The sequence below is a fragment of the Pteropus alecto genome, unplaced genomic scaffold (assembly GCF_000325575.1).
Source record: "Pteropus alecto unplaced genomic scaffold, ASM32557v1 scaffold182, whole genome shotgun sequence".
Taxonomy (NCBI): Eukaryota; Metazoa; Chordata; class Mammalia; order Chiroptera; family Pteropodidae; genus Pteropus; species Pteropus alecto.
The window spans coordinates 6505960-6512440 of record NW_006433946.1 but is presented as its reverse complement, the minus strand read 5'-3'; positions in this window follow the sequence as shown (position 1 = coordinate 6512440).

The window sequence follows — 6481 nt, the reverse complement described above, 5'->3', positions numbered from 1 at the left end:
AGATAAAGAACACACTGAAAGAGATGAAAAATGAAATAGCAAGGTTGGGAAATAGAGTCGACCAAATGGAGGAAAGAATCAGTGTAATCAAATACAGAAATCTTGAAATAAATCAGAAGGAAGAAGAGAAAAATGGAAGAATGAAAAATAATGAAAGAGAAATACAAGAACTAGCCAATACCATCAGGAGAGGAAACATAAGAATAATGGGCATTATTGAAGGGAGGAAAAGAAGCAGATATTAGAAAGCATTTGCAGAAGACAAATAGTTGATGAGAATTTCCCAAATCTAAGGAATGAACTGGAGCTTGAAACTAAAGAAGTCAACAAAACACCCAATTTCCTCAACCCAAAAAGGCCTTCTCCAAGACATATCATATTAGAATTATCAAAAATTATTAGCAAAGAAAAAATTCTCAGGGCAGCCAGGGAGAGAAGATCATATCCTATAAAGGAAAACCCATTAGATTATTGTCGGACTTCTCAGCAAAATACTTGCAAGTAAGAAAGGAGCGGAATCAAATGTTCAAACTGTTGCATGAAAAGAACTACCAGCTAATAATAATGTATCGAGCAAAGCTCTCCTTTACATATGAAGGAGTAATAAAGATGTTTCCAGACATACAAAAATCGAGGAAATTCTCCACTAAGAGGCCTGCATTACAGGAAATATTGAAAGGGGTCAGCTCACTGAAAAGAGAAAAAATGATGAAGAAATTCATAACTATGAGTAAGGCAACTAGAAGACAGATAGAAGCAAAATAGTGTAACCCTTATTAAGGTCAGAACATTATAAGATTAAACAATAAGAAGAGATTTGCTGTTGAAAGATAGTGATGAACTTTCAGAATACATAGGGATAAAATGAGAAAATAGTAACAGAAAAGTGCAGGAATCAAAGATCCAAATTTGCAAAGGTGGAAGGAGATAAGGCACATGCAGAAAAAATGGAATTTTATATATATATATATATCCTCTACATTTTTGCAATGGTAACAACATGCCAATGATTCAGAACTGAAGTATATAACATAAAACAAGAAGGAGCAGAGGGAAAATCTACAAAATCCAACCAAAATTAAAAAATAAAATAAAATAAAATAAAACACACACACAAGGACATGGAAGCAATGGAAATGCCAAGCTACCAGAAAGCAAAACATAAAATGGCTATAGGGAAACATCATATGTCAATAGCCACCCTAAATGCATATGGAATGAACTCAACAATAAAAAGGTACAAAGTTGTAGATTGGACATATGATGGGTTAAGGCTTGATCCCACTCAGCCCACCTTACTACCACATTCAGGAAAATTCTAAAAACAAATATAAACTCAGAGAGAAAAAGTAGAAATTGATAATCAAAGAAAACAGCATTTAGGAAAAAGTAAGAGTAGCGGTACTAATATGGGATGAAATAGATTTCAAAATAAAAAAGGTAAAAAAAAAAGATGCTGAGGGATACTTCATAATTATAAAGGGAATTACACACCAAAAAAAAATAATACTTATTAATATATTTGCTCCCAATCAGGAAGCCCCAAAACATATAAAGCAATTACTAACAGAACTAAAGGGAGAAACAGAACAAATACTATCACAGTAGGGGACGGAAAATACCTCACTGTCCAATATGGTCAGACCATCCAAACAGAAAATCAATAAGGAAGTAACATACTTAAATGACCCATTAGACCAGCTGGACATGATTGACATTTAAAGAGCCTTTTATCCCAAAACATCTGCTTATACATTTTTCTCTAGTGTACATGAAACATTATCAAAGTTTGACCACACACTGGGACACAGATATAGCCTCAACAAATGTAAGAGGGTTGAAATCATACCAACCATATTCTCTGATTATAATGCTTTGAAGCTGGAGATAAACTGTAAAAAGAAAGAGAGAAGAACCACAAATACTTTGAGAATAAACAAGATGCTACTGAAGAACAACTGGGTCAGAGAACAAATAAAAAGAAAGATCGAGAAACACATAGAAATGAATAATAATGATAGTACAATATATCAAAACTTTTGGGACATGGCAAAAGCGGTAATAAGAGGAAAGTTCATATCATTATAGGCCGATGTCAAAAAACAAGAATGAGCCCAAATAAACAACCTAATGCTTCATCTTAAAATACTAGAAAAGGAAGAACAAATAAAGCCTAAAGTCAGCAGAAGGAAAGAAATAATCAAAATTAGAGCAAAAATAAATGAAATTGAAAAGAAAAACAATAGAAAAAATAAATGCAACAAAGAGCTGGTTCTTTGAGAAAGTTAATAAAATTGACAAACCCCTACCTAGACACACTAAAGAAAAAAGAGAAAAGACATAAATAAACAAAATTAGAGATGAGAGAGGGAAAATTATAACTGACACTGCAGAAATACAAAGGATCATACACGAATATTATGAAAAAAGTATGTAACACCAAATTTAATGACCTAGAAGACATGGACCAGTACCTAGAAAAATACAATATTCCTAGACTGAAACTAGAAAAACTGGAAAATTAAAATAGACCAATCAGCAGTATGGAAATTGAAACAATCATTAAAAACTTGCCCAAAATTAAAAGTCTAGGACAAGATACCTTTACTAGTGAATTCTACCAAACATTTAAAAAAATTAATATCTATTCACCTCAAATTCTTCCAAAAATATTGAAGAGGAGGAAGTACTTCCAAACTCATTTTGTGAGGCCAATATTATCCCAATAGCAAAACCTGGTAAAAATAACACAAATAAAAGAAACTAGAGACCAATATCTCTCATGAACAAAGATGACGCAAAAATTGTAAGTAAGATACCTGTGAGCTCAATACAGCAACATATTAAAAAGACTACACAGCATAATCAAGTGGACTTCATCCCAGGATCACAGGGATGGATAAATATATCCAAATCGATTAATGTGATACACTAGATAAAGAAATTTAAAAAAATAATAATTATATGATCATATTAATAGATGTAGGAAAAGTCTTTGACAAGATACAGCATCTATTTATGATGAAAACACTTAACAAAATTGGTACAGAAGTTATGTGCCTCAACATAATAAAGGCCATATATGACAAATCCTCAGCCAACATTACACTTAATGGTAAAAAACTAAAAACCTCTCCTATAAGATCAGGAACAAGGCAAGGCTGTCTACTATCCCCATTGTTATTTAATATAACATTGGAGGACCTAGCGAGTGCAATCAGGCAAGAAAAAGATATAAAAAGCATCCAAATAGGAAACAAAGAAGTCAATCAGTCACTATTTGTGAATGACATGATTCTCTATATAGAAAACCCTAAAGACTCAACAAGAACACTACTAGAAACAATAAGCAAATACAGTAAAGTTTCTGGATACAAAATCAATGTTCAAAAATCCATAGCGTTTCTATATTCTAATAACGAATTGTCAAAAAAAGAAGTGGAAAAAATAATTCTTTTTGCAATTGAAATAAAAAGAATAAAATGAATTTAATGAAACAACTGAAGGAACTATATAATGAAATCTATAAGACCAAATTAAAAGAAATTGAAGAAAGTGCAAAGAAATGGAAAGATATTTCGTGTCCTTGGATTGGAAGAATCAACATAATTAAAATGACCATATTACCTAAAGCATTATACAGATTTAATGCAATCCCCATCAAAATGCTATCAGCATTTTTTAAAGAAATAGAACAAAAAATCATCAGATTTGTATGGAAGCACAAAAAAAACCAAATCACCAAAGCCATCCTGAGAAAAGAAACGAGGCTGTAGGCATCACTCTGTCCCACTTCAAATTATACTATAAAGTGACAATAATCAAAATGGCACGATATTTGCAGAAAAACAGACATACAAACCAGTGGAAGAGAACTGAGAGTCCAGAAGTAAATCCATATTTATATATGCAAATAATGTTTGACCAAAAGCCAAAAACATATCATGAAGAAAGGAAAAACTCTTCAAAAAACAAAATGCATAGAAGAAAACATAGGAATGAAACTCAAGGATCTTGGACTTAATGAGGATTTTATGAATTTGACCTCAAAGGCCAGGAAAGTAAAAGCTAAAATAAATGAATGGGATGACATCAAACTAAAAAGCTTCTGCTCAGCAAAAGAAATCAACAAGATAAAGAGAGAACCATTAGAATGGGAAAATATATTTTCAAGAAACACCTCTGATAAGGGCCTAATATCCAAAATATACAAAGAACTCATATGACTCAAACAACAAAAAGGCACCAAACGATTCAATCCAAAAATGGGCAGACGACCTGAATAGACACATCTTGCTAGAGAATGTACAAATGACCAACAAATATTTGAAAAGATGCTCGACATCGGTAGCTATTAGAAAAATGCAAATCAAAACCACAATGAAATGCCATCTCATATCTGTTAGAATAGCTATAATCAACAGGACAAGTAATAAGAAATGTTGGAGAGGATGCGGAGAAAAAGAAACCCTCATACACTGCTGGTGGGACTGCAATTGGTATAGCCACTATGGAAAACAGTATGGAGGTTCTTCAAAAAACTAAGAATTGATCTACCATAAGATCCTGTAATCTCTTTACTCGGTATTTACTCCAAAGACTTGAAAACATATTTGCACACCAATGTTCACAGTAGCATTATTCAGAGGCCAGGATATGGAAGCATCCAAAGTGTCCTACCATAGATAATTGAATAAAGAAGCTGTGGTGCATATATACAATGGAATATTACTCAGCCAGAAGAAGAGATGAGATACTGCCATTTGTGACATGGATGGACCTCGAGATAATCATACTAAGCGAAATAAGCCAGAATGAAAAAGCTGAAAGCCTCATGATATCATTTATACATGGGTTATAAATCTAAAAGAAACAAGTAAACCTGACAAAGAAACTGAGACATAACATAACATAAAATTTGTGCATTTTACTCTGTAATTTTGTCTCACTGAAAAATAGCAAAAAGGCAAGTTGAATAGACTGAACACATATTCATCAAATATCAATGGTTCAAGACATAGAATCATTCTCTTGATATTTTACTAAAAAATAATTTTCAGGACAAGTGAAAGAAAATGGTGTTATATATGGGCTGAAAAAATACATGGCATGTGACATAATATATAATACAGTTTGAAAATATAAACATTCTTCATTTAACTTTGAAATGTCTGTACCTGTTTCACAATAAAGGGGAGAAAACATTGATACTTAATGCAATTTATATTCTGTTAGATTGGATTAGCATTGTGTTAGATCCTTTAAAGTTTCTAATTTGTAAGTTCTCCTTCTCCACAAACTATTATCCACATAAAAGGCTATTATCTCTTCTATTCCCCCACAAATACTGTTCAAGATTTCTGGAAGAGTTTACAACTAAATGTTAAGCAGATAATTCCAGAAAGACTGGGTTTAGTCCTTTGGTGAAATTCTTCGCAAATAGAACCTTTAAAAGGAAATGTTATAGATTTGAAAATCTATGGTAGGTATTATCCAGGAAATACTTACCATAATGAATAACAATAGGTGATAATCTTTATTAAAAAAAGACTTAAAGGTTCTAAATATTTTTTATTATAATATAAAATGATGGAGCAAGAGTAAAATTTTCTAAAGCATTAAGTATTTTGACCAAATTTTTCTGAAGAGTTGCCCTGAACAAAATCTTGAATATGAAGGCTGTGATGAACTTTACAAAAAGCTACTACTGAGGAAGAGCAATAATGATAGTCTCATTTGTAAATGATTAAAGTTGGTGAAAATAATTCTACATCTAGGATTTTCAAAATATATATATATATATTTTAAGACAGATTGTTGTTTTTTTCTAGTGGGAACTTAGCTTCATGATTCAATAATTCTAGCATATAAAACTGAATCTTTAAGTACATAAAACTACAGGTAAAGACATTTGTTACTAGAAGATTATACTTTGATACTAAAATATATCGAGATATAACAAATTATGTTTAAGTCCCCTATCACCCTAAAACTATTTATTATCAAACTGATCTTATTTTTTGCTCTAGAAGATTTAGAAACAATTTTACATTCTCATTTTTATCATATCTAATTCAGCTAAATATACACAATCATATGCCCTCATTAATCCTTATAAATAGTATTTATTCTTAATAATTTTATTGTATAATTTAATTTAATATATTCATTTTTGTTTTAATCAAATTATTCTAAAGCACATTTAAAATAAATCATATGGGTAATAATATATGAATAAATCTTAAATTTTGAGGAGAAAATAAGCAAAAAGCAGATAGAAGATAGGAAAAAGTAAATATACAATTCACACAAAAAGATGCAAAACTGTTCTTAAATATATGAAAATACATTCAAGTACACTCACATTCAGAGAATTGCAAATTAAAACACTGAAATCCCATTTATTACATGTCAGATTAGTGAAAATTTAAAACCATTAAAAAACATCTATTGGTGATGCTCTGGAAAACCAGCATTCTAA